General features: G+C 40.0%; 1 pseudogene across 1 annotated transcript; it reads left to right on the top strand.

The window, feature by feature from the left end:
* Positions 1–205: 205 nt before the first annotated feature.
* On the top strand, positions 206–16,164 carry LOC308077406 (myosin-7-like; annotated as a pseudogene). The gene is made up of 37 exons (XR_013935031.1): positions 206–245; positions 836–1,058; positions 1,388–1,531; positions 1,618–1,774; positions 2,105–2,132; positions 2,239–2,344; positions 2,456–2,548; positions 2,648–2,711; positions 2,896–2,994; positions 3,085–3,188; positions 3,704–3,842; positions 3,935–4,053; positions 4,561–4,710; positions 6,348–6,518; positions 6,636–7,100; positions 7,212–7,417; positions 7,510–7,633; positions 8,007–8,143; positions 8,236–8,491; positions 8,604–8,846; positions 8,926–9,102; positions 9,477–9,622; positions 9,760–9,850; positions 10,221–10,610; positions 10,698–10,824; positions 11,013–11,131; positions 11,271–11,467; positions 11,657–11,840; positions 11,934–12,099; positions 12,192–12,316; positions 12,402–12,710; positions 13,107–13,310; positions 13,435–13,731; positions 14,332–14,436; positions 14,946–15,041; positions 15,808–15,939; positions 16,037–16,164. The product of XR_013935031.1 is annotated as a myosin-7-like (transcript).
* The last annotated feature ends 7,698 nt before the right edge of the window (positions 16,165–23,862 follow it).

Here is a 23,862-nt window from a genome sequence, read left to right as displayed (position 1 = left end):
TTACTCCACTACAATATTTTGAAAACTTTACTACTTACTTTGCAGATATCAATTATTACATTATAAAACATACATTAACCACTTCAGCCCAATTGTATACCTCGGCTATTTGAAAACGGCCGATCTACAAGCTCACAACGCGCAAATGGATTGGATTGTGCTACTTCATTTCTTTATATCCATGTTCACATTTTATTCACAGAGAACCACCACATCAAAGCATTCCAGCTGGGTTCCAAAAAAAGGTAAGTTACTGTTTGTGTGATATACTGTAGTTACTTTCTGGTCAGCCACCTTAAAAAAAATCACTGCTACAAATACTTATCTCCTGGTAGATTTATTGAATTAAAGCATCTGCGTTCATGGAGGTTATACAAGGTTATAGGGGAAGCTGGAAAGCACCCTGTGAGGCTGCAAGTGAAACAGCTCTTTACATTTCCAATATGTTGTGCAGTGTGAGAGTGATGCTGCTTGACTATCCTGTTACACACAATAATAATAGTACAAGGCATTTTAAGTTAATGAAATACTTTATGTTGTAAGCAGGGTCGATTGTTTTCAACAGTCAAATACATTTGGGACACCAGTTCTGTCTTAATAGTTTCCATCATATCTGTTGTACATTTCTGTGACCATTTCTGTGATATTGCTCATTATAACTCATTGATTGATTGATTGATTGATTGATTGTATGTTGATGTGGAACACATTTCAAAATATCTATTCAGTGACACTAGAATATCTTGTGATTGTATCAAGAATTAATTGTAAGTACTGCAGAAGCCATTTAGAGTTTGGATATGAAGTGCTGTATTTCTTTGGTAATTGTTTGCAGGTAAACATCTAAAAACGTAGAGATGGGGGACGCCCTGATGGCAGAGTTTGGGGCAGCAGCTTCTTTTCTGCGAAAGTCAGACAGGGAGCGTCTGGAGGCCCAGACTCGTCCATTCGACATGAAAAAGGAGTGTTTTGTGTCCGACCCTAATGTTGAGTATGTCAAGGCTTCCATTACCAGTAGAGATGGAGACAATGTCACCGTGGATACTGAGTTTGGAAAAGTAAGTGTGTCATGTATAAATGAGGGCAGCTGCCCATTAGTAGTGGGAGAACAAAGTTGTCAATTACTAAAATTTCCAAGGCTGCTAAATAGATTTTAAGAAATGGTTGAAGATTAAGTATGACCATAATTTTTTTAATCTAACATTATGGTCTTGTTTCGGACAGTAATCCATGAGGAGGAAATAGGATGAATGCATGATGTGACCTCTCAAAAAAAAAAAACACAAGCAACTAACTCAACAATTCCACACTCATAAAAGAATAGATTAGGATAATTCTTGGGAATACTGCAAAATCATGTCTAGTATACTCTTTCATCTCTCCACAGACAGTAACCCATAAGGAGGAAAATGTCCATCCCCAGAACCCGCCAAAGTTTGATAAAATTGAAGACATGGCGATGTTCACCTTCCTCCATGAGCCTGCTGTGCTGTTCAACCTCAAAGAGCGTTATGCAGCCTGGATGATCTATGTGAGTCACATTGCAATTTGCAACCAAATGTGAAGATCATCTAGTTTGTGTGCCTTTCACTAACGTGACACTGACTTCCTCCACAGACCTACTCAGGGCTGTTCTGTGTGACTGTCAACCCCTACAAGCAGCTGCCAGTGTACGACCAGTCAGTGGTCAATGCCTACAGAGGCAAGAAGAGGAGTGAAGCTCCCCCTCACATCTTCTCCATCTCTGACAATGCCTACCAATACATGTTGTCAGGTACTGTTAACCGTCTTCTCACTTAATTCGGGTGGCAGTGGCTCAGGGGGTACAGCGGCCGTCTTGGAATCCGAAAGTTCCAGGTTCGATTCCTGGCTCCTCCCGGCTATGTGTCAAAGTGTCCTTGAGCAAGGCACTGAACCCCTAACTGCTCCCGATGAGCAGGTTGGTGCCTTGTATGGTTTCCTCTGCCGTGAATGGGTGAATGTGAAGTACATTGTAAAGCGCTTCGGAGAAAAAGCACCATATAAATACAGTCCATTAGTAAATGTGACTGTAGAATAAACATATCTACCGAATATCATATTAACATTTCTTTAACTTTTGCAGATAGGGAGAATCAGTCTGTCTTGATCACGTGAGTAAATTATTACAGATCTGATCTGCTACAAAAAAAAAGAAAAAAAAAAGAAGCTCACATCATTTCCTCAAAAAAATGAAAAAACTTGTTCTTCTACCATCAGTGGAGAATCTGGTGCTGGAAAGACTGTGAACACCAAAAGAGTCATCCAGTACTTTGCCAGTATTGCAGCCGTTTCTGGAAAGAAGGATGCTGCTCAGGAGAAAAAGGTTTATTTTGTATTCATGAAATCTATTGTGCTGACACACACACAGTAAAAGGTATAGCGCATGACTTAAAACTGACGTCAATATGAGGTTATGAACTCTGCTTCTCTATAGGGAACCCTTGAAGATCAAATCATTCAGGCTAACCCTGCTCTGGAGGCTTTCGGGAATGCCAAGACCATCAGGAATGACAATTCCTCCAGATTTGTAAGTTTACCCCCCCCCCCCACACACACACCTAGTAATTCATCCCCCAGATGTTCTGCACGCTCAAGACCAAAACAATCTGCTTGTCTTATTTCTTAGGGAAAATTCATCCGAATTCACTTTGGCGTTAGTGGCAAGTTGTCATCTGCTGATATTGAGACTTGTAAGTATGCAGGCGACTTTTATACATTTGATGCAATTTAATCTCTCAAGAACAGATTCAGAGCTGTGCTGGGGGCGCTGTTTTTCCTTTTTATTTGACGATGGGTTCCCAGATTGGATGCAATTAAACAAAAAACAAAAAAAAGCAACTATCAGTTAATACCATGTTATCTACCACCTTTCAGATCTGCTAGAGAAGTCCCGTGTCACGTTTCAGCTTAAAGCTGAGAGAGACTACCACATCTTCTACCAGATTCTGTCTCAAAAGAAACCAGAACTACTGGGTGAATATTGAGAAATAAAACAATGTCGTGCCAATAAATAAATGCTCATTGTATGATAACAATTAAAGAACTGTTCTTGACGCTTCACAGAGATGCTGCTCATCACCAGCAACCCCTATGATTATCCCTTCATCTCCCAAGGAGAGATATCTGTAACTTCCATCAATGATTCTGAGGAGCTGATAGCCACTGATGTAGGTGAATTCATGGATAAAAAGAAAGAAAAAGGATAAAAGATTTACCACTGTCATTTCATAAGTCAAGTCAACTATATTTGTATAGGTCTAAATCACTGTGAGTCTGTGACAGTCTCAAAGGAATACCAACATTTAACAAAGGAAACAAAACAAAAGAAAACTAGAAAAAGTGCTCCTCGGAGCACAGGACTCCGCCAGGTCAGGTAGGTTAGTGTGGGCCAGCAATATTCGGTACATGCCTTTCGGCCTGGCGGAGACAAAAAGAGCCGACCCTCTTCCTTCATGCATATGTGTGATTGTGTGCAATAGGTGCAAAGTGGGAAATATCCAAATGCAAAATAGAAAAAGTGCCAAACTATTAATTGTCCATACTAGTAGAAAAAATACAGTAATGATAAACAATGAATAAGTACTATAATAGCAATACGTAAACAAAACTAAAAAACAACGAGGGAGAGCTACTGGTCAGTAAAGTACAAATCCAACTTGAAAACCATTATCTCCTGTTATAGGATGCTTTTGATGTGCTTGGCTTCACCCAAGAGGAGAAGAATGGCATTTACAAGATGACTGGTGCCATCATGCACTATGGCAACATGAAGTTCAAGCAGAAGCAGAGGGAGGAACAGGCAGAGCCTGATGGCACTGAGAGTAAGATTCCATGATTAGAACATAATCATCTTATCGATAATGTGCATACTGTATATATGTGGTGAAAATGTTTTAAAATCTTGCTGCCGTAGATGCTGACAAAGTCGCATATTTGATGGGTTTAAACTCCGCTGACCTCCTGAAGTGCCTGTGCCACCCAAGGGTCAAAGTAGGAAATGAATGGGTCACCAAAGGTCAGGGTGTTGATCAAGTGAGTATCAATTATTGTACTGTTGTACACATTCTTTACAATATGGGCTATCGCCTTTTACTTTGGCGACATGCAAGCCGTTTACATGCGTTGTAGCTGGGCACTGGCAGACAGTTATACTCTATATCACTCTGAAACAACATCAACACAAGATTATTGTGTTATTGTTACTGTGTTATTGTGATTATATATTGGTATATACTGCCTGTTGGAAGGAACGCTGACCTGTAATAATCACTTGAGGGCGATGCAAGGCATCTCAGTTGCGTGACACCTGGCTGTCAGTGAATAAACAACCCACGCTGCATAGAGTAGTAAGCTCATAGAGTTAAAGAGTAAGCTACTGAAGCGGCGATAGCTTTGGCTAATAATAACTAGGCTGCTAGGCTAACACTGTGACTGGGCTGGAAAATCATAGCCAGTCCACCAGGGGGCGAGACAATAACATTATGTTAAAATGAGGCTTCATTAAATGTTTTATGCTTAGTTCAACATGTCTTTTGACAGGTCTGCTACTCTATTGGTGCACTGTCCAAGTCAGTGTATGAGAGGTTGTTCCTGTGGATGGTGGTGAGAATCAACCAAACTCTGGAGACCAAGCAACCTCGCCAGCACTTCATTGGTGTGCTGGACATTGCTGGGTTTGAGATCTTTGATGTGAGTATTCTGAACGATGAAAATGTCAGCGATTATTATAATAAGAGATTGTTATAATAATCTAAATCTGTAAGTGGTGAAGATGTAATAGGAAAAATAACTGGAGATTAAACATGCCAATGATGTGAAATTCAGGATGTGCACATCTCTGTATACGTGAAGAGGGTTTGTAGCCATCTATTCTGGGAAGAAGGATTTACGTGTTTAAACTTGTTTTGATTTCATAAAGTTTATATCCCTTAAAGGACTAGTTCACCCCCAAAATACCTTTTTTTCTATGGATTACTCACCCCATGGAGCCTTGAATTCATGGATATTTTTTTGTTTTTGTCGCATTCCTTCCTTTATTATTTGATTATAATAAATTTAGCCCCATTGATTCCGGTAGGAGACACAAATGCATTTGTGTCTCCTACCGGAATCAATGGGGACAAATTTATTATAATCAAATTATTGGCTTAGGAATGCCACAAAAACAAAAATAAATCCATGAATTCAAGGCTTCATGGGGTGTGCAATTGATAGAAAATAAGTCATTTTTTGGGTGAACTCCTCCTTTAAAAGCAAAAGCAACAAATCTTCCACCACTGCAATTCTTTAGCAGTCTCATTATTTAGTTTCTTGTTTTTCACACTTTAGAGCAGGATTACTCAACTTAAGATGGCTCAGGGACCACCCAGCAAAAAAAACAAAAGTTCAAAGGCCGCAAGCTAAAAATGCCGGTCCATTTTGGATTTTTCGATGTTGTAACACACATTGTTATTGTTATAAGAAAATGTACATTTTGACATCATATTCTTTCACTGTACCTGTTTATTTTGTGTGTATGTATGTCTGTTTGTTTTTGAAACAAAAGGAAGCAACCCAAAATGTATATTTTTATCCTGTGCTTCACAATAATAAAAAAAATGGTTTTGACCATGACGGGCCGCAGAGATGCTGCGTTGGGGCCGTATGCGGCCCGCGGGTTGAGTAGCACTGCTTTAGAGCATATCGGTGGTCAGAATATGGACATATAAAATGGAAAGAAATCATTTTTTGTGTATTTTTATATCAAAAGTCCACAAAAGGACATTCTTAATTCCTGTCAAACTAAAACATTCTGAAACTTAACAAAATAAAAAGGCCAAAAAAGCCATTTCACCAGGTCAAGCACAAGGCTTATGCTTACACTGCTTCAAGTTCTTCTAATCCAGGGGTCTTCAACAGGGGGTCCGGGACCCCTAGGGGGTCCTCAGAGTTACTACAGGGGGTCCGCCAAATCTTTGTGTGGTGGGGACCATTAGCTGAAAATAGCCGATCTACAAGCTCACAACGCCTCGCGCTGCGAGGCGTTGTGAGCTTGTAGATCGGCTATTTACTGAGAGTCGGTGTAGAGGGAAAAAGAGCAGACCAAGTACAGAGCCAACGGTCAAGTTGACTAAATATTGAGGGTTTAAAGGTTAGCTATCTGAAAATACACACATTGACATGAATCCAATTATCTATGAAATGTATGAAAAAAGTTTAATCTGCAACATTTTTTATACAATATTTAGTGGGGGGTCCCTGCTTCATCTCTCTCTCAGCTAGGGGGTCCTTGGCCTGAAAATGTTGAAGACCCCTGTTCTAATCTAATGTGATGTGATCCCTTACAGTTCAACACCTTTGAACAACTGTGCATCAACTTCACAAATGAGAAGCTGCAACAGTTCTTCAACCACCACATGTTTGTGTTGGAACAAGAAGAGTACAAGAAAGAAGGCATTGTGTGGACGTTCATAGACTTTGGCATGGACTTAGCTGCCTGCATTGAACTCATTGAGAAGGTTGGTTTTCAAAGTAATAAATCATTTCTCAGATATCATTCTATAATTACATTTTCACAGGAGTAATATGATATTTTGGTGTATTGTATTAAGCATCTCTTTCCTACTTTTCTTCAGCCCATGGGTATCATGTCAATCCTTGAAGAGGAGTGTATGTTCCCCAAAGCCAGTGATGCAACATTCAAGGCTAAGCTGTATGACAACCACCTGGGCAAAAATCCCAACTTCCAGAAGCCCAGGATCATCAAGGGGAGACCAGAGGCCCATTTCTCCCTGGTTCACTATGCCGGTACAGTGGATTACAACATTGGTAACTGGTTGGTAAAGAACAAGGATCCTCTCAATGAGACTGTGGTCGGTCTCTACCAGAAGTCAAGCCTCAAGCTACTGGCTACGCTGTTCGCTAGCTTTGCTAGTGCAGAAGGAGGTAGGCTATATGAGATTACTTCTAATTGAACAGATGCAGTAACTAGTAACTGGTAATATATATGGTCTACCCTTTTCATGTCGTTAATAGATGATAAAGGTGCAGGAAAAAAGAAGAAGGGGTCTTCATTCCAGACTGTGTCTGCCTTGCACAGGGTGATCATTTCTCAGTGGCAAAAACTTGCAGGACAAAATCATTGCATTTGAGATTCTACACAATATATCGATAGGATATTGTAACACATTAATTCTTTGCTAAACCCACAGGAGAACCTGCATAAACTCATGACCAACTTGAAGTCTACCCATCCTCACTTTGTACGCTGCCTCATCCCCAATGAGACCAAGACTCCTGGGGTCATGGAGAATCCTCTGGTTATGCACCAGCTACGCTGTAACGGTGTACTGGAAGGCATCAGGATCTGCAGAAAGGGTTTCCCTAACAGAATCCTCTATGCTGACTTCAAACAAAGGTTAAACACGAGCTTTTACCCCAACATTTATTTACAACTGCTTCTCTAAATGTGCTATGATTTGAAATGTGTGTTTACCATGTTTCATTCAGATACCGTATTCTGAATCCAAATGCAATCCCTGAGGGACAGTTTATGGACAACAAGAAGGCTTCAGAAAAACTGCTGGGTTCCTTGGATCTCGATATTGAGCAGTATAAGTTTGGACACACCAAGGTTGGTATTTTTTAAATAGTAAAGAATTCTTTCATAACATTTAATGAGATTCAGGAAGAGGATGGGTTCCTTGTGTATAACCTAGATCAGGAGTTTTTAAATTCTGAGACAGTGGGCCTCTCTTCCGACAAGGCTGAGACGACCATGGGGTCAAATCAACACTGACGCTTAGATTTGAAAACAAAATCAATAAATATCATGAAAAGAAGGGTCATTTCACCATAGACTTACATACAATCAAACAATTGTTTCTTTTAGAATTGAGAAGCCCACTTTAAAAACACCTAACCTTCATCCAAAAGTGAACAAAATATGTCACTCCAAATAATACTGTATTCTATTTGTTTACACACAGTTCTCTATCCATTATTAGGTGTTCTTTAAAGCCGGTCTCCTAGGTGTTCTTGAGGAGATGAGAGATGACCGTCTCGCTCTCATCATCAGTGGAATTCAGTCCAGAGCCAGAGGATTACTTGCCAGGCTAGAATACCAGAAAATAGTAGAACGCAGGTACAGTATCACAGCTATTGCTTAAGTAAAACAGCACATACTATAAATATATATATATATAATTACTGAAAAACAACCGATTATATCAAAAGGGATTCCTTACTGGTGATCCAGTGGAATATACGTGCCTTCATGGGAGTCAAGAATTGGCCCTGGATGAAGCTGTACTTCAAGATCAAGCCTCTTCTGAAATCAGCTGAGTCTGAGAAGGAGATGGCAAACATGAAGGAGGAATTTGCAAAGCTAAAAGAGCTTTTTGCTAAAACTGATGCCAGGAAGAAGGAACTGGAAGAAAAAATGGTCAGTCTTCTCCAAGAGAAGAATGATCTGCAGCTCCACATCCAGTCTGTAAGTCGTCAAATTAACAAAATTCACCTAAATACATTCACTGTAATATTATTGTTTATGTTGCCATAAAACATTTCCGAAGCAAAACTTTTAAATACATTGTGTTAAACAGGAACAAGACAATCTCTCAGACGCTGAGGAGCGCTGTGAGGGTCTGATCAAGAGCAAGATCCAGCATGAGGCCAAAGCCAAAGAGATGACAGAAAGACTGGAAGATGAGGAGGAGATGAACGCAGAGCTGACTGCTAAGAAGAGGAAGTTGGAGGATGAGTGCTCAGAGCTCAAGAAAGACATTGATGATCTGGAGCTTACTCTGGCTAAAGTGGAAAAGGAGAAGCATGCCACTGAGAATAAGGTATTATAAGAGATAGTCTTATAATTTATGTTTTTTTTTAATTAAGCAAGTTAATTATACTAACTAGACAATAATTTAGGTCAAAAACATGACTGAAGAGATGGCAGCGTTGGAGGAAATCATCGCCAAGCTGACAAAGGAGAAGAAAGCTCTTCAAGAGGCTCATCAGCAAACACTGGATGACCTGCAGAGCGAGGAGGACAAAGTCAACACTCTGACCAAGGCCAAGGCCAAGCTGGAGCAGCAGGTTGATGATGTGAGTATTTGAAGCACTATTACGGTCCATACACTTACACACCAGGAGCATTTATTTCATTAATTCACTGTTATGATGAGTACAGTACACCCACACAGAGTGTGAATATACCAAGGCAATAAAGGCAATAAGGCAACGTCATTATTTTTGGAAACAAGGTCAATTTTTCACAGCAAATAAAAGTATCAACCCCTATAAATGAGGCATCACCAAAATAACAGTTTGATTTGAAATATTTGCGACGCATGTTCAGATCATTTAGTCGTCAAGCTCCTTAATTGTCATAGTTTTAGAGTTAGAGTAGAGTTACTTACTGTAATGCTGAGCAGAGTCTAATAATCAATGTATTATTCCTGACATTGTTCACTTTTTAGCTTGAAGGATCACTGGAACAAGAGAAGAAAATCAGGATGGATCTGGAGAGAGTAAAGAGGAAACTGGAAGGAGACTTGAAGTTGACCCAGGAGAGCCTAATGGACCTGGAGAATGACAAGCAGCAACTTGAGGAGAAGCTGAAGAAGTATATTAGTTTATATTAATGTACTATATCACAATCACGCAGAACCTTACACATCTTATACAATCATTTTAGAAAAACATAGAGGTCCTAAATGTTTGTTTTCTTTTACTTAAATGAAACATTTTTGTTTTTTATAGGAAGGACTTTGAGTTTAGCCAACTGAACAGCAAGATTGAGGATGAACAGGCTATGGGGGCCCAACTTCAGAAGAAACTCAAGGAGTTGCAGGTAACTACCAATGCAATGTAAAATTTAATGATGCATGCACAACTATAAAATGAGTAAAACACAGACCTGTGCCAAGGGTGTTAGTTTAAGGTGGATATAAATTCATGATGCCTTAGCATAAATAAAATGTAATGTATACTCCTCTGAAGATTGGCAATGAGGTGTGACTACAGTAGTAAATAACTTCTGGGTCCATGAAAAACTTTTTTTTTCAAAGTATTATGGTGAATGTTAATCTCTAGAGAAGTCCAATCGGTGTGAAAAGTTAATCAGTTCTTCCTTGGCCCAGGGACCAATCATTTTCACAGACAAAATGAAAACAGGCGGAGGTAATAAAGTGTTCGGCTAAATAAGTAGATTGCATTTTCAGGCTCGTATTGAAGAGTTAGAGGAAGAACTGGAAGCTGAGAGAGCTGCTCGAGCCAAGGTGGAGAAACAGAGATCAGACTTGTCCAGAGAGCTGGAGGAGATCAGTGAGAGGCTGGAGGAGGCTGGTGGGGCCACTACTGCCCAGATCGAGATGAATAAGAAGAGAGAGGCTGAGTTCCAGAAGATGCGCAGAGACCTTGAAGAGTCGACTCTGCAACATGAGGCCACTACTGCAACTCTGAGAAAGAAGAATGCAGACAGCGTGGTTGACCTGGGAGAGCAGATTGACAACCTTCAGAGAGTCAAACAGAAACTGGAAAAAGAGAAGAGCGAGCTCAGACTGGAGCTTGATGATGTGGTCTCCAACATGGAGCAAATCGCTAAGACCAAAGTGAGTCAAAAGTCCTAATTATGCAGAATCAGTTCAAGTCAATGTGATGTTGATTCATGAAAAATAATATGTATATATTGTTTTCAGACAAACTTGGAGAAAATGTCCCGCACTCTGGAGGACCAGATGACTGAATACAGATCAAAAGCTGAGGAAGGTCAACGCGCCATTAATGACTTCACCATGCAGAGAGCAAAGCTTCAAACTGAGAATGGTATGACACTGTTAAATTGGGTCAATGCAAAACCACTGAAGCAACATGTAGAAAATGAAAAATATAAGTATATCCGGCTCATGCAGGAGATCGAGTTTGATTGCAGCTAACTGATTTGATTTCAGCTGCAATCAAAATGTAGTTAGTTCTAATAGTTGAAGGTTGATGGAAAACGTGTTTATCTACAGGTGAGCTAATCAGGCAGATGGAGGAGAAGGACTCACTTGTCTCCCAGTTGACCAGAGCAAAGCAGTCATACACTCAGCAGGTTGAGGACCTCAAGAGACAACTGGAGGAGGAGGTCAAGGTAGATGCTATTGTCAGAAATGTGATGTTGATGTTACCTACCATAAATGCATTCATAAATGTGTTGTGATCCAAAGTTTAAAACATTTTAAGTGTTTGAGGATTGCAACTAGTCCTAAATATTTTTTCCCCCACAAAAGGCCAAGAATGCACTGGCTCATGCAGTGCAGTCTGCTCGCCATGACTCTGACCTGCTGAGGGAGCAGTATGAAGAGGAGCAGGAGGCCAAGGCTGAACTGCAACGGGGCATGTCCAAGGCTAACTCTGAAGTGGCTCAGTGGAGAACCAAGTATGAAACTGATGCCATCCAGAGGACCGAGGAGCTGGAAGAGGCAAAGTAAGGAACGTCTTGGAGAAAAAAAGAAATCCTGAGATTATATAAACATGGCCAAATATTTTGTAACAATGAACCAGTTATCACATAGCCATAGGTCGTTATTATAAGATGATAGTAGACACTAAAATGTAATTTGATCATTCTTGTTTGATGTATCCAGTCTTAACTGCTTCTCGCCCCTGAAAATAGGAAGAAGTTAGCTCAACGTCTGCAAGATGCAGAGGAAGCTGTGGAGGCTGTTAATGCTAAATGCTCCTCTCTGGAGAAGACCAAACACAGGCTCCAGAATGAGATTGAAGATCTCATGGTGGATGTAGAGAGATCTAATGCTGCCGCTGCAGCTCTGGACAAGAAGCAAAGAAACTTTGACAAGGTAATAATACATGAGAGAAAGACAACCTGGAAAAGTTACTTCTAAATAATTATGTTGAATTTTCTGATCCAATGTGACACATTATTTAACCAGGTCCTGGCTGAGTGGAAGCAGAAGTATGAAGAATCTCAGACTGAGCTGGAGAGCACCCAGAAAGAGGCCAGGTCTCTCAGCACTGAGCTCTTCAAACTGAAGAACTCTTATGAAGAGTCTCTGGATCACCTGGACTCAATGAAGAGAGAGAACAAGAACCTTCAAGGTAATAAGGTTTCATTAACCGTCATTATCTAATGGATGTAGAGAATACATTTGTTGGGACCAATTTTAATTAATTGAATACTTTTAAAATAGAGGAAATTTCTGACCTGACTGAGCAACTTGGAGAGTCAGGAAAAAGTGTCCATGAGTTGGAGAAGGCACGTAAACTACTGGAGCAAGAAAAAACTGAGATACAGGCTGCTCTGGAGGAAGCTGAGGTAAGACTAGAATAACATTTGAATATATCAAAGTCTATTTTCTCAATGTCAGACACATTTCTCATGATATGTGGTGTTCCAACAGGGAACACTAGAGCACGAGGAAGGCAAGATCCTCAGGGCTCAACTAGAGTTCAACCAGGTCAAGGCTGACATCGAGCGCAAACTTGCTGAGAAGGATGAGGAGATGGAGATGGCTAAGAGAAATCAGCAGAGAATGGTGGACACCTTGCAAAGCTCCTTAGAGTCTGAGACTCGCAGCAGGAATGAGGCTATGAGACTGAAGAAGAAGATGGAGGGAGATCTCAATGAGATGGAGATCCAGCTGAGCCAGGCCAACAGGCAGGCAGCAGAAGCTCAGAAACAGCTCAAAGGACTCCAGTCCCATCTGAAGGTGTAGTAAAAATATTGTGAAAACAAAAATAACTGACTATAAATCTGTCAATATCTGTCATTATGCAAGTTAATGACAGACTAGCCTCGATCTCCAGGCTTTTATTGTTTAGTTTAGCTAAAAAATAAAAGCCTGGACCAGCGCGTCGGTGTACCCGGTATGAGGAAGTGTTCATTTCCCCAACCAACCAGAGTGCAGTGGGCGTCGCTCGCAATGTTGTGTTAACGGGGCGGGGGTTGACGGACAGATCGGTGAACCAATGGGATCAGGCGCAGTCTCTCTGCGCCTCTATACACCCGCCCCTCTATACACAAAATCAGGAGCGTTGGTGCAGCCTAATGACAGACAAGCAGAGACAAAAAGATTACATTTGTTTAATGGTTAATATTTTAACAGGACTCTCAGCTGCAGCTGGATGATGCTCTTCGTGCCAATGATGATCTGAAGGAGAACATTGCCATCGTGGAGAGACGCAACAATCTGATGCAGGCTGAACTTGATGAGCTGAGGTCTATGGTGGAGCAGACTGATAGATGTCGTAAACTGGCTGAGCAGGAACTGCTCGATGTCAGTGAAAGAGTTCAACTGCTGCACTCTCAGGTAGGTCGTTCATCACAAATCAGTGAACATTATTACAAGAACTTAGGATGCATCTTATAAAATGGTTGTATTACACCTAATTTTTTTTATTTTATCAAAATGTTGTATTTTCTCCTGTTTTCAGAACACTGGTCTGTTGAACCAGAAGAAGAAACTTGAGGGAGACACAACCCAGCTTCAGAATGAAGTGGAAGAGGCTGTGCAGGAATGTAGAAATGCTGAGGAAAAGGCAAAGAAGGCCATTACTGATGCTGCCATGATGGCTGAGGAGCTGAAGAAGGAGCAGGACACCAGCGCTCACCTGGAACGCATGAAGAAGAACATGGAGCAGACCATCAAGGACCTGCAGCACCGTCTGGACGAAGCTGAGCAAATCGCCATGAAAGGTGGCAAGAAGCAGGTCCAGAAACTGGAGGCCAGGGTGAGCGACTAACAAAGTTATAAAATAACTACAGTGATAACCGTAAATCCCTGCCCATTCACTGCTATGGAGTTGCTTGCCGGCAGTAGTGTTACCTCCATGTGCAACCCCTTGAAAAAGATTGTGCGCAAGCTTGTGAGTCGAGCCCATCAGTCAAAACCGTTTTAACTTGTTCATGTATTGTGCCCCGGCTGCACTTCCAGAGTCAGCCACCAGGAGGGCTAAGCTTCACTTATTCCTCTTGGTTCTGGGAGCTTGGCGACTAAACTATAAGGTGGCAATCACACTGGCAAGCAGTAGAAGAAGAGGTAGTAGAGTAAATTAGACATCAGTGTAACCTGCCAACATTTTGGCATTCTGATTAATCACAATTTTTAGAGTCTAAAAGAATCAAAGCAAGAACAATGGAGGCCAACACCTTGGAGAAATGTATTATTGGCAAATCAAAAAACCCAGAACTGGGTGCACTGGAATTCTTTGTCGTTTAAGCTTCATTCTTGCAATGTGATCACTGCCGATCACCTGCCTAAATATGTCTGTTTCTTTTAACTCATTTGCCTAAACTCAGACTATATACTCACACATATGCTTTCCTTTAAGGTAAGGGAGCTGGAAGTAGAAGTGGAAGCAGAGCAAAGAAAGGCTACTGATGCTGTAAAAGGAGCTCGCAAATATGAAAGACGTATCAAGGAACTCACCTATCAGGTATAATCTTTTTTTTTTCATTATAACTTTTTATTTCATTTTACAGGAGAAAAATAACAGGTACAGGCACAGAAAAAGTCTAAAGACTCTAAACATTGTTTACCTTATGTGCCCAAAAAGGCAAAAGCTCAATTAAACCAATCCAACACATAAACGGGCATATATTTTATACAATTAATGAATACAAATATTGACTAACACACTCCATTATTATATATATTTTAATTATATTCTGTATATATATATATATATATATATATATATTATATAATATAATTAATATAATTCAAACTAAATCCCTAAATTAACAGTAAATTATAAATTAATCCCTCCAAACCCACCCAGTCATAGGCATAAATAGCAACCCTAATCAACAAAGAAAATGGGCAATATATAAAAATATAAATCAGGTTAAATTTTTTGATTTATTTGACTTTAACACGCATTTTTGTTTCATATGTAGCTGAGTCAAATGTTTATTAGAATTATTTTTTCCCCCTTTTATACAGACAGAGGAGGATCGTAAAAATTTGACCCGCCTCCAGGACCTGGTGGATAAATTGCAGCTTAAGGTCAAGTCCTACAAGAGATCTGCAGAAGAGGCTGTGAGTATTTCAAGATACTATGCTATATTATACTGTGCTATTCAGTCGCTATAGGAATATTAAGAGGTACCTGTATCTGCACACCTAGCACACACACATCCAGCATTTTGGCAGTTTGTTCTAGCGAAGACCTAACGACTGACGAAGCGCTGTGATTACGTACCAACAATGCTACGAATGGCAGATGATTGCAGATGGAAAACTGGAGGCTAGAACATAGCTGCTCTCTGTGCTATTAGTCTACTGTACACTTTCTAATAAAGTCAAGGCACTGTAAAGAAGGAAAGGAGAAGCTCTACGCCAGTGGTTCTCAAAGTGGGGTCCGGGGACCCCCAGGGGTACTTGAGGGGGTTCCAGGGGGTCCCCAGCTAAATGCTGGATAGGAACCAAATGGACGCTTATGGGTCTGTAACTCTGAGAGTGTACAAATGGAACCAAATGGACCCGTCCATTTGGTTCCATTTTTACACTCTCAGAGTTAAATGAACATTGATTTTACAATATGAATTGGGGTCCCAGAGATACAAATGCCATTAAATGGGGGTCCGTAGCCTAATGCATGTCAAACTGGGGGTCCTTGAAATTAAAATGGTTGAAAATCCCTGCTAGAGCCGTAAAAAATAATCTTCTCTTATGGGGGTCCCTGGCAAATATTTTCAAATGGGGGTCCGCGGGCTAGTAAGTGTCAACTTGGGGGTCCTTGACATGAAAAAGTTTGAGAACCACTGCTCTACGCCATGGCATAATCCCCCATATATCATTTTAGGAGGAACAAGCCAACAACAATCTGGGCAAGTTCCGTAAGATGCAGCATGAACTGGATGAGGCAGAAGAAAGGGCTGACATTGCCGAGTCTCAGGTCAACAAGATGAGAGCCAAGAGCCGTGATGTGAGCAAGGTAAGCATGTAACAAATGTCTGACTCATTTTGAAAATGTTTTGAAAGCAGTTTTGAAAGTGAACTCACTATTTTTATAATCTTTTTTCCCCATACAGAAAGGCAAAGATGAGGAGTGAAGCTCCCTGACAGACTGTTCTAATGAAATTATTTTTCTCTATGCAACATAGCAGAAAAAATAATAAAGCAATCTAAAAGCATTTGTTTGTTTTAGTTGTGAACTTGTGTCTTGTGCTTACCGGTTTTTGATGTCCATTAAAAATATGGAGAAAGAAAACCATTGTTACAATTGTGTCTATAGTCATACCTTGTCATACATTAGAATGAGATTGAAACAGCTGCTGTATATAATGCTAGATGTCTAGGATATGAATTCAGAACGAGAGCAAACAAAGATTATCATTTATGACCTCCACATATCCAGACCTCCACACATGCAAGCATAATTATCCAACAAAAGTAAAGTTGGGTTGGGTTACATGTTTCACCAGGAGAATAATAGCAGTTGAGGGTAACACTTGCTCATAAGGTACCCGTAATTAGCGCTTAATTTATGATTAATGTTATCCTCAGAGGACACATAGCTGGTGAGGCAGTGTATGTACTATGTCACTGTCTGTTATGATGATGACTCAATTTACAATACAAGGCCATATCGCTTTCTCAATACAGTGTGTGTGTGTGTGTGTGTGTGTGTGTGTGTGTGTGTGTGTGTGTGTGTGTGTGTGTGTGTGTGTGTGTGTGTGTGTGTGTGTGTGTGTGTGTGTGTGTGTGTGTGTGTGTGTGTGTGTGTATGCAATAACATGCAATAAATGTGGGGAGTCCCACCCCATATTTCGTTCTGGCGGTGTGTGATCTCTACACATCATTATGTGAGAATGAACTGCTACTGAATGCTCTCCATCCATAGCGTGGAAAAAATCATTGCGTACTGTACAGGCCTACCGCAAATCCACAACATGGTTGAGAGTACAGTTACATTTTCAGTGGTGGAAAGTACATTTACTTAAGTACTCAAATCAAAATCAAATCAAACTTTATTTATATAGCACATTTAAAAACGACTGTCAGAGTATAAGAGTGACTGTAAATGACTTGTGAGTTAGTACTGGAGCTTCGGCTCCTTCTGCTGTTGCTATGATGCTGTTTGTTTGTTGCTGAATAAACCACTGAATGATTCTGAACCTGGTCCGGACGTCTCTTCTACACTTCTTTTAAGCAGCTAGGCCTGGTAACCCGCAGTCTAGTTAAGCCTCTATTTACCCCATAAGTCTTGAGTAGGGACTTAAAAACCTCAATGGACTGGGCGGATCTGAAGGGGGAGATCGTTCCAGAGCCTGGAGGCAACCAGTATTGTACTTAAGTACAATTTTGAGGTAATTGTACTTTACTTGAGTATTTTCAATTTCCAATACTTTTACTTCTACTCCACTACATCTCAGAGGCAAATATTGTACTCCACAACAATTAGTTGAAAACTTTAGTTACTAGTTACTTTTCAGATATAAATTATTACATTATAATACATACATTAACCACTTTAGACCTATTTTATACATAGGCCATTTGAAAATAGCCGATCTACAAGCTCACAACGCGTCGCATCGCGACGCGTTGTGAGCTTGTATATCTGCAAAAAAAAAATGTATATCTGTAATTTTGTAGTTATTCCACACAAGCTATTTTAATCAATGTTTCTTCTTTAAACTGTATCTATTTCTAATATTTAAGTATACAAGGACAACATTCTTTCAAAGAAGCGTATTTAACGGTGAGTGTCATCCACGGTACAAAAAGGAACGATTCAAGGGGAAAGAGTTTACATACTTTATGTTAGATCTTGGATTCTTGTAAAGTTCAAACAAAATTTAAAGCAAAGTGGATTTACGAAACTAAACGTACAATAGAACTGAACATAATAGCATCTTTGTTGTCCATGCATGTGGATATAAACAAAGTGGACAAATCTTGCATAAACACTTGAAGTGACATCACAAAAAGTTTCCCTACTACAGTACTGTAAGTCTCCAGCTGCTCTGCTCAAGGAATCCATATACATCTGAGCTCATTAGCATTTTCTCTAATGAGATTGGGTAAGTCACAAGTATATGATTGTTGATGTAAAAGTGACAATGAAGTGTAGTGGATCAAAATAAATAAAACATGTCCACTCATTTTGTCAGTTACACAATTACAATTACATGAATTAGTACTTTCACATTGCAATCTGCATCATGAGCTGATGAATCACAATAAGTACAAACTCCTTGAATACAACTACAGATAAAGTCTTGTTTTTAAATATTATATTTGAATGCAAGCATTTAATTTAAATGATTGCTATAGACATCATTGCAATTTATATTTTAACTCACCACATTCGTTGAGTTTTCATGAGGTGTAGTGATGCGGTCTTAATGCTACTGGGGAAACCACTAGATGTTCACGGGATGCTGAAATGTAGAAGATGGACAGAGTGAGTCAGTAAACAGAAAGAAAGGGTGACAGGAGAAAAGGACACAGTCCTATTGCACTTCAAGTAAGGGTCAAATTACCCCTCTTACACACTCCAGACCGCAAGACAGCTGATAATTGGACCCCTAACATAGGTTGCTATGTTCAGCTCTGGAAGGTAATCAGAGACACTCAAGGTTAGACAAGACATTTTGAGCGTTGAAAGGGCTTCTTATCAGCAATGCAAAGGATATGACCCAACAATGTCTGGCCCTGACAATTATCACTTTGTAGACAGCCTTACACTTTCTTACAATGTTTATGTAAGTACTAGGTAACAACTCTTGACAGACATCTTATTGTGTGTGTGTGTGTGTGTGTGTGTGTGCGTGTGTGTGTGTGCGTGCGTGCATGCGTGCGTGTCTGTGCGCAACTAATCTCCGACACTGCTAGACTGATCATAGTCAGGTATGATCAGTACCTGATCATACCTGATGATCAAAATCATCCCTGCAGTAGTAACTCAAGACAGCTGACTGTTGGATCCCTTGGCAGGGTCCGATATGTTCTGCAGAAGACTCCAAGGTTAAAGGTGTAAGTTAGCACTACCCAGAGTTGAAAAGGTTTATGTTGGTAAATGCCAACCTCTTTTTGGAGGTAGCACTATCCCCAATTGTCTGCAGGCCAATTAACACATTGCAGACAGCCTTACACTTTCCCTGATGCACAACTCCTGACATCGACCCTTGACATTGACTCACATGATTATCACAAAGGTGAACCTTTGGTTCAGCACCATGTAAAGAGCTTAAAGCTTTATTATTTATTTATATCTTAGTGTCTTTATAGTAATACAGTCATCAAAATATGCCATCTACAAATGATGAACATTTTTATTTTGTCATACAGTATGATAATAGGAGACCTTAATGACTTAAGTTGATTTAAGCCATAATGTATGTGGCCTACATTATTCACAGGTAATTAAATCTTTGAAAGGAGAGAGCAAATGCTACAAGTGTAGAGAAAAGACTTTCAAGTATGCTTTATGGTCAGTAGAAGGAATCCAAAAAATATTTCACAGCATTATCTTTGTCCTCAAGGATAGTGAGAAGCAAACAATACCACTCCCATCACCAACACTATGTGTTGTAGAGTTTTAGTGCATGCCAATGTATAGTGTGAACAATGGAAAACAGCTGCGGCTGTCTGCATCTTTACCAGGTCGCTAGACGAGATTGAAATCTCGAGATTTCAATCTCGTCTAGCGAGACTTCTGTTTTGTTTTTTTGTTTTTTTTGGACAGTGTCCAAAATTCTCCTTTAAGGTAAGGGAGCTAGAAGTGGACTGATTCAATAAAAGGAGTTCGCAAATATGAAAGACGCATCGAGGAGCTCACCTATCAGGTATCTTTATATTTTCAGCTGACTTAATACACCTTTGATTTTATGCATACCTGAATTAAATGTGAATACAAATTTGAATGTTTTATTGTTTATTTATGTAGACAGAGGAGGATCGTAAAAAATTGACCCGCCTCTATAGGACCTGGTGGATAAATTGTAACCTGGTAAATCCCTCCCTCCGGAAATCTCATTTATATTTGATCTGGCCTACAGGCCTGTATGGGCAATTTGGGAGCTTGGCGGGTTTAGTACCGTTGACTGACAACCCCTTCAGCCAATCAGCAGTTCGTTCCCCTTCAGCCAATCAGCAGTTCGTTCTCCCCACTACCATGGCAATGTGACGCAGGGGGACTTTTGAAAGGGCCATGCCGAAAATAGGTTACTTTATTCGGATACATGCATGTCACTGCCCGCCCCTGCCGGTTCTCTGAATACAAATTTAGAAATAGGCTCTGTCATGATTAATTGACCACGTATATGAAGTTAAACAACTAAATTCTATCCGAACGATATCTTAAAAGTTAATTCCATGCCTCAAAAAATAAGTTTGAGAGCGTTTTGAAGTTTTAAAACAGGCTGCACTAGGTTCCATTCGGTTTCACTCGAACTCGCCACCTGATTGGCCAACCTTCGCTGTCAATCACAGAACAATGAGCGAGGATGCTGATAGGAGAGTTCATCTTATGAACTCTGGAGAAACGCCCAGACAGGCCTGTAGGCCAGACTCACTACTGAAATCAAATACAAATGAGATTTCCAGAGGGAGGGGTTTACCAGGCTACAATTCCTGAAATCAAATGCAAATGAGATTTCCGAAAGGGGGGGGGGGGGGGGGGGTTACCAGGCTAGATAAATTGCAGCTTAAAGTTAAATGCAAGAGATATACAGAAGAGGCTGTGAGTATTTCAGCTATTCAGTCATTTTACTGTGGGAATATTAAGAAGTATCTACACATATCTAGCCTCTTGGCAGTGTGTTTTGATGAATATTAAATATTGACACATTAATGAATGAACCAAATTGTCTAAATCTATGGCCCGCCAAATCTATGTGAAATAGAACATTTTCTCTCTCTTTTAGTTTTTTTTACACCAACCACTTGAGCCCCGAGCATCCCTATTCTGGGGGGAACATCTATTATAAACAACAGATCTACATCAAACAGCAGATCTACAAGCTGACAACACGTCGCAGCGCGACGCGTTGTCAGCTTGTAGATCGTCTATTTTTGGTGAAAAAGTTTGTAGTAGAGGCAAAAAAAACACTAGAAACTGCTGTAACACTGCTGTAGTGCCCCATATGTGTGCAATTTAGGCTTTTTCTGTGTGACTATTCTCATACCAAACCCCTGAACAGTGTTTGTGCCAACTTTGTTACGGATTGGAGAAACTGAGCACCTGTTGCCCCGTGAGGCCCCTCGACTGGGCAACTGGGGGCCCCATGTGACTATTCTCATGCCAGACCCTGAACAGTGTTTGTGTCAAGTTTGGCACGGATTAGAGCATCAGTGCACCTGTGGCCTCTTGGGACCACTGACAGCTCACTCTTAGTCCACAGGATTACTGACAAAACAAAGGGTGAACCTGAAACCAGACAACAAGGCATAACTAAATATTTATCGTGAACAATTAATTCTCATTATGTTACATCATTTTACTGCTTTACATTTTGCTGCTTTACATGCTACCTGTATGAGTGAGAGACAAATCAATCCTTCTTGATTCAATCTGAACATTGTAAATATTTTAAAGGCTAAACAAATCCTGGGATTTTACTTTGAAATTAAGCCACAAAACATCACAAAGCTCAAGTGTGCAGCTGTAACCCTATTGGCCTTAAAATGTTACTGTTGCATAAAACAAGGAATACATTATGAACAAAACTTTCTGCAGCAATGCAGCAAACAAAATAAGCTATTTAAATTAACTTGAGATAGACAGGTAAGTCAACTAAATCAATCAAGAATATCTTGTTCAATTAATCTTCTCTTTTTTCTTTTTTTCCCCCATACCAATTAATGAACTACAATTGAGAAGAACAAAATATGACATTAAATACCAATGAAGGCTGGCAGAATATTGCAGCTGAAAAACTGGAGGGTAGAAAATAGCTGCTGTCTCTGCCATGAGTCTAGAGTAAACTTGCTGACTAAATTCAAGGCACAGTAAAGAAGGTAAGGAACGATCTACACCATTTCAGGAGGAACAAGCCAACAGCAATCTGGGCACGTTCCGTAAACTGCAGCATGAACTGGATGAGGTAGAAGGAACATTGCGGAGTCTCAGGTCAACAAGATGAGAGCAAAGAGTTGTGATGTGAGCAAGGTAAGCAAAGCAGTGACAAATGTCACAATTTGACAAATTTCTAAATGTTATTAAAGTGAGCTCACCATCTTTTATAATCTTTCCCCATACAGAAAGATGAAAAGTGAAGCTCCCAGACAGACCATTCTAATGAAAATCTTTTCCTCTAAGTAACATAGCAGAATAAAAAGAATTAAGCAATCTAAAAGCATTGTGTTTGTTTCAAGTGTGTGTTGTGTGTCTACCTGTTTATGGTGGCCATTATATTCAAGATTTGGAGAAAGTAAACCATTGATACAACTGAGTCTATACACCTACCATACATTACTGTTCGCAAATCGATGTATGTATTTTTGCAGTAGCATAAGGATTTTGTGTGAGTTATTGAGTAATGGTAAGCAACGTAAGATTTTAGAATATATATATTCTTTTACAATGCAACAACTAGCTCTTTGAGATTTGTTTCAAATATAAAGTGTGTTACAAATCAAATGTATTATTATTATTATTATGAATGTAAGGTGTTGTGGCGTATTTCAAGAATAGAGAGATAGAAACAGCTACACTTCATTTAATGCATTGTCTAGTATATGAATGTAAAACACGAGCAAGACAAAAATAAAATCCATGGCCTCCGCATCAAATGAGACATGCAAGCACATCCTAACAATAGTAAAGTTGGGTTGGGTTACATGTTTCACCAAGAGATTAGCAGTAAAGAGTTCCAGCCCTTTGTTCCTTTGGTCTGAAAGACAATACCCTTGCACCTCTGTGTTGATAACTTGAAAAGACTGGACAGCTGAGGCAAGGTTAATTCTCATAACAGCCCTACGTTGCAGAGACTCTAGATTCAAGATTTGACACAAAACTATACTGTGAAGGAAGCTGATATCCATCCCCAGAACCGGCCAAAGTTTGATAAAAATTGAAGACATGGGGATGTTCTAGCCTGGTAAAGCCCCTCCCTCCGGAAAATCTCATTTCCAATTACAAATGAGATTTCCGGAGGGAGGGTTTACCAGGCTAGGTATGTTCACCTTCCTCCATGAACCTGCAGTGCTGTTTAACCTCAAAGAGCGTTATTAGTCAGGGGATATTAAAACAATCTTGGAATAAATTCCTTACCAAGAAATGTCTTCACCAATGTGTTTGTAAAAGTGTCTAGTAACACATCTCATAAAGACTGAAATGCAGTTTTCCTCTGGGAATTTTTGACAGCTGCTGAAAGTTGGGGTACCCAGCATAACCTTATGCGGGGGAAAAAATCTAATTTTAATTCTGTTTTAAGTAGCAAGTGAGGGGTCAAACTATGGTGTTTTTATGATTCTGAATCCATTGCAAGCATTTGTTTTGCACCAAAACCACTCCTTGGGCTAAAAACGGCCATAGCCAACCTTGGTAATTTTTTTGTGTAAAAAGCCCATTGAGATTGGGCTGTTTTTAGCCGAAGGAGTGGTTTCGGTTCCAAATAAATGCTTGCAATGGATTCAGAATCATAAAAACACCATAGTTTGACCCCTCACATGCTACTTAAAGCAGAATTAAAATTAGATTTTTTTCCCCGCATAAGGTTATGGTGGGTACCCCAACGTTCAGCAGCTGTCAAGAATTCCCCTAGGAAAACTGCATTTCAGTCTTTATGAGACACCTTTACAAACACATTGGTGAAGAAATTTCTTGGTAAGGAATTTATTCCAAGATTTGACATTATTCTGATCATATTCCCTGACTATATGCAGCCTGGATGATCTGAAGATCATC

This window comes from Gymnoscopelus braueri, assembly GCF_963280865.1.
Source record: "Gymnoscopelus braueri genome assembly, chromosome: 21".
Classification (NCBI taxonomy): domain Eukaryota; kingdom Metazoa; phylum Chordata; class Actinopteri; order Myctophiformes; family Myctophidae; genus Gymnoscopelus; species Gymnoscopelus braueri.
Note: the sequence above shows the minus strand (reverse complement) of the source record. Positions and strands in the feature narration are given on the sequence as shown.